General features: G+C 39.3%; 1 pseudogene; it reads left to right on the top strand.

The window, feature by feature from the left end:
• Nucleotides 1-2,193: 2,193 nt before the first annotated feature.
• LOC121583998 lies at nt 2,194-4,661 on the top strand (annotated as a pseudogene).
• Nucleotides 4,662-5,088: the final 427 nt, after the last annotated feature.

Below are 5,088 nucleotides of genomic sequence, written 5' to 3'. Positions count from 1 at the left end.
TCATACATACATTTTGCATATAATACATTTAGCTTGGATTGAATATCTCTTGATTATGTTTTCTCTTATTCCAATACCAGATTTGAATTACGCTATTTCTAACAATAGCAACCCTAGATTTGTGTCGGGACTATCTTGTGGAAGGATGAAATAGTACAAATAAATTAATCAAAATAACGTTTTTAATGAAAATATGTCAATCATTATTTGAATATGTTGGTAACCCGTTGTATAAAAGTGATAATGCCCTCGAAGCCGGTGTTAGGAGGATATATTGGCACGGTTTGTTAACTACACCCGTGCCAATATATCCTCCAAACGCCGGCTTCGAGGGCATTATCACTTAAACAATTCACATGGTGCTAAAGTAGCTAGCTAGTTCGCACTGGGATCTCTTACCTTTCGTAAGTGTATATTATTATTTCATTCATTTCTATTACCACATACATGTATAGTGATTTTATGTAGTTTGAACATATTCATTTGTTTTATATGACGCACGAGTACTATAATTGTAGCTAGCTAACATCCATAGCAATCCAATTCATGCTCAAAGCTGTAGCTAACTTTTAGCTTCGCCTTGAGTGTTTAGTATGTATCAGACATTTCTTAACTGAATAAGCAATATCAAATGGTTTTCAATTAAAAATCTTGCAGTTGACAGCCTCTTCCTCTCTGTTGACAGTCAGTGATCGCAGTTCCTAGCTAACTACACCTGTTAACTTAGTTAGTAGCTAGCTCTAGCTACCGCATTTTGAACTGTCACATACAGCTAGCTAGATAATTGTATATGGGCTGTGACAGTGGTTTCATCTCACATAGAACAACAACACAACAGAACAGACACAAGACTGAGCAGTGGTGGAAAAAAGACTCAACTGTCATACTTGAGTATAGATACCTTAATTGAAAATGACTCAAGTAGAAGTAAGTCACCCAGTAAAAGTCTAAAAGTATCTGGTTTTAAATGTAGAGTGGTGGAAAAAGTACAAAATTGTCAAACTTGAGTAAAAGTAAATGCTATACATCAAATCCATTATAGTAAGCAAATCAGATGGGACGATAAAATATATATATATTTTTTTTTACAAATGCAGTATTTGAGTATGTTGATTCCGCCAGATCAGAGGCAGTAGGGATTACAATGTGTTATATTTATGGGTGTATAAACTGGAACATAATTATGACCTGCCTGGGCTCCCGAATGGCGCAGCGGTCTAAGGCACTGCATCTCAGTGCTTGAGGCGTCACTACAGACCCCCTGGTTCAATTCCAGGCTGTATCACAACTGGCCGTGATTGGGAGTCACAATTGGCCCAGCGTTGTCCGGGTTTGGCTGATGTAGGCCGTCATTGTAAATAAGAATTTGTTCTTAACTGACTTGCCTAGTTAAATAAAGGTTAAATAAATAAATACATACATTTGAAATGTAACGAGTACTTTTTGGTGTCAGGGAAAATGTATGGGAGTTTTTCTTCAGGAATGTAATGAATTAAAAGTTGTCAAAAATATGAATAGTAAAGTAGAGATACCCCCAACAACTACTTAAGTAGTACTTTAAAGTATCTTTACCTAAGTACTTTACACCACTGAGACTGAGTGGACTACCTATGCCAATTAGCTACCTGTGTCTCTGAATACCTGTGTGTAAACGGAACACAGACGCCACAAACATGGTGTCACTGAAAAATACTGTCGGCTGCAACTGTGTTAAAACTGGTTAAAACAGTGTACAGTAAGTGTATAGTTTGCATTTGTGAAATTAATTTTGTGATATGAAAGTAAAGGGTTTTATTTTTCTAGAACCGTACCGCAATTGAGAATCGATTCCTGTTTAGATGGAGTATTTGGCTGTTTTGGCTTCGAGACAATTTTGCCTTTAAACAGAACATGTAAGGGCCTTGGACTAAGGAGTAATGTTAGGCTCCTTTAGTCCAATATTGGGCTAGCTGGTTACAAGATTAAGCTTGACCTCAGCTGTGAAACTAACAGCTCATCCTTCAGGAAGTTGCTACAGTACATTGTTGAAACTGTCTTTTATGTCCTTTCAGTTTCTATTTCAGGTAGTTCCCTGCTCACCTCATATTGACTTTCTCTGCCAATGGGCTGACACCTGGTTGCTGAGATGTTGCTGAAAGACATTCCTCAAGAGGTGCTGATGCGCCCTCTGTCTCAGAATGAAGTAGTGGCATGATGGTGAGACTGTCCATCTTTGGGGCTGCCACCTACTACAGCATCAAATGGGTCAAGCAAAGGGTATGCACACATTGTTTATGTTTTAGATCTGAATCATCTAAAACATGGTGATATACAGTGAGCTCCAAAAGTATTGGGACTGACATATTTTTTGTTGTTTTGGCTCTGTACTCCAGCACTTTGTGTATTAAAGTAGTCAAACGTTTAGTCTTTGGTCCTATGCTCCTAGCACGCAATGATTATGTCAAGCTTGTGACTCTACAAACTTGTTGGATCGATTTTCTGTTTGTTTTGGTTGTGTTTCAGATTATTTTATGCCCAATACAAATTAATGGTAAATAATGTATTGTCATTTTAGAGTCACTTTTATTGGAAATAAGAATAAAATATGTTTCTAAACACTTCTACATTAATATGGATGCTACCATGATTATGGATAGTTCTGAATTAATCGTGAGTAATGATAAGTGAGAAAGTTAGAAGCCCTAATATCAGCTGACTGCTGCTGTCTTCACATTGGCTGTCAAGATCCAGCCATGTATCATCTTCATAGATGAAATTGGTGAGTGTTTCGTATCTCTCACTGGTTTTAAAACTACTTTGTGAACCATTAGATATTGATACTGGGTGATAGCCATTCACACACTGTACTAATTAAATATCCAGTAGCCTAATACCTCTCTTGACTGATATCATTTACAGATTTTTCAACCTCAATCATTATATAATCATATATGTTTACTTTCAGAATTTTAAATTGACTCCATCTTCTTTTTCAGACTCCTTCCTGAGGAATCGCTCCAGTTTGGACCATGAGGCCACAGTCATGATGAAGGCCCAGTTTATGAGCCTGTGGGATGGGCTGGAGACTGGGGCAAGCAGCCCGGTACCTCCACCAACTCACCTCCATAGTTAGATTTGTCCTATTTGCTCTTACATTAAATGGAAATGTTTATTATTCTCTGTCAGTGTGTATTGAGTATTGGCCCTTGGTCTAATGTCTTACTTTAGATCTTAGGTTGTGCTTGTTGTACAGTTAGGTAATGTTCTGGTATTGTTCTTGCAGGTGATGGTGATGGGGGCCACCAATAGACCACAGGATCTGGACCCAGCTATACTGCGCAGGATGCCCACCACCTTTCACGTGGGCCTACCGGTGAGACACACACACACTACAACTTGGATGTGGCCTGAACATGTATGTGGCTTGAACAAGTATGTCAGTTTAGTTGTGGATGCGCTCTCTGATGATCAAGTTGTCATGTAAAAACCTGTGTTTCTCATTGTCATGTACTTCTATAGATCACAAGACAGAGGGCAGAGATCCTGAAGTTGATCCTGGCAGGAGAAAATGTAAGTAAACATTTTCTCTTGTATTCTTTGTTTGCTCCCAGAACTAGCCTGTTTCTAAACATAAACCTTGGTGCATTCCAATGACAGCTGTTACAATGACATAAAAACCAAACCAATATTGATTATTTATCATGCAACCATACTCACAGTATTTTCCCCTCTCCTCCTCAGCTAAGCAATGCCATTAATCTGAAGGAGATAGCAGAGAAGTTGGAGGGTTCATCAGGGCAGTGACCTCAGGGAGCTGTGTCGTGATTCTGCCATGTACCGTGTTAGAGACTTTGTCCGCAAGCAGCAGGTGAAACAGATAGCTCAGCAGATGCAGGAGGTCGACGAGGAAGACAGGTCACTTTTATCAACTCAGGCATCAAACTACTGGTCTTTGGCCTTTTTGCTATCCTGAATGTAACTGTAAGTTACGGTATAAATTAGTATGTTACGTTTGATATGGTTACATAAGACAGAAGGTTACTTAAGGCCAAAACGAAAGGAGGGTGGTTGGTCAGGGAGGACGGGTGGGCGTATAATGCGAACGTCTAGCAACCCAAAGATTGCGTACACGGACAACTTTAGCGTTTTAGCTCATTTGCAAATTTGCAACTACTTACTACCTTTGAGCTACTTTGCAACTACTTAGCATGTTAGTTAACCCTTTAACCTAACTCTTAACCTTAACCCCTAGCCTAGCTAACGTTAGCGTTAGCAACAACAAATTAAAATTTGTAACATATAAGTATTGCAAATTCGTAGCATATTGTTCGAATTGCAGTTCGTAACATATCATACACATTTTTATTCGTAACATATAATACGAAATGGATAATGGACAGCCACAAATTTCTACATACCGTACGAAACACAACATATAATAACTGGAGACAGATTTACATTTACTATGTTTCATGCAACCTGAGTCCAGGTTGCATGAAACACCTGTGTCTGCATCTATGTTTGACCTCTGACCTTTGTGCCATCCGTCTCCAGAGCAGGGGTGGAGGAGTGTCTGCGGCCCATCACCCAGCTGGACCTGCTATTCGGGCTGGACAAGATGAGAGTCCAAAAAAGCCACCGTGCCCCAGGAACTCATACCCAAAGAGGTGCCTCTGGACTAAACCTTTCTTTCAGATACCCTGTTTATCCTCCCCATGCAATCCTAGCACAGTGGTCCAGAGCAGTCTAAGATCTCTCTGTATCCCTTCTCTTATCCCATACCAATACCCTTGTCCAATTCATTCATACTGTCTGACCACTGTTACAGACTGAATTTACCAACTAATTCCCCAACCCCCCACCCCCCACACTCATCAGACTATAGCCTTAGAAGCACAGGCTTTGTACATTAAGATGGGCAGCAGGGCTGTCAACTGTAACGCTCCTGCACTGACAGACAGAGCACAGGGTGAGCGGGACCAGACAGTCTGTCTCTGAGTACTCTGACATCATTGATGTTTTTGTTATTTTTATTATTATTATTATTATTATTATTATTATTATTATTATTATTATTATTATTATTATTATGTAGCACACAAGTCTTAT

Source organism: Coregonus clupeaformis, chromosome 16, assembly GCF_020615455.1.
Source record: "Coregonus clupeaformis isolate EN_2021a chromosome 16, ASM2061545v1, whole genome shotgun sequence".
Lineage (NCBI taxonomy): Eukaryota > Metazoa > Chordata > Actinopteri > Salmoniformes > Salmonidae > Coregonus > Coregonus clupeaformis.
The sequence above is the reverse complement of the archived record's forward strand: the minus strand, read 5'-3'. Positions and strand labels throughout refer to the sequence as shown.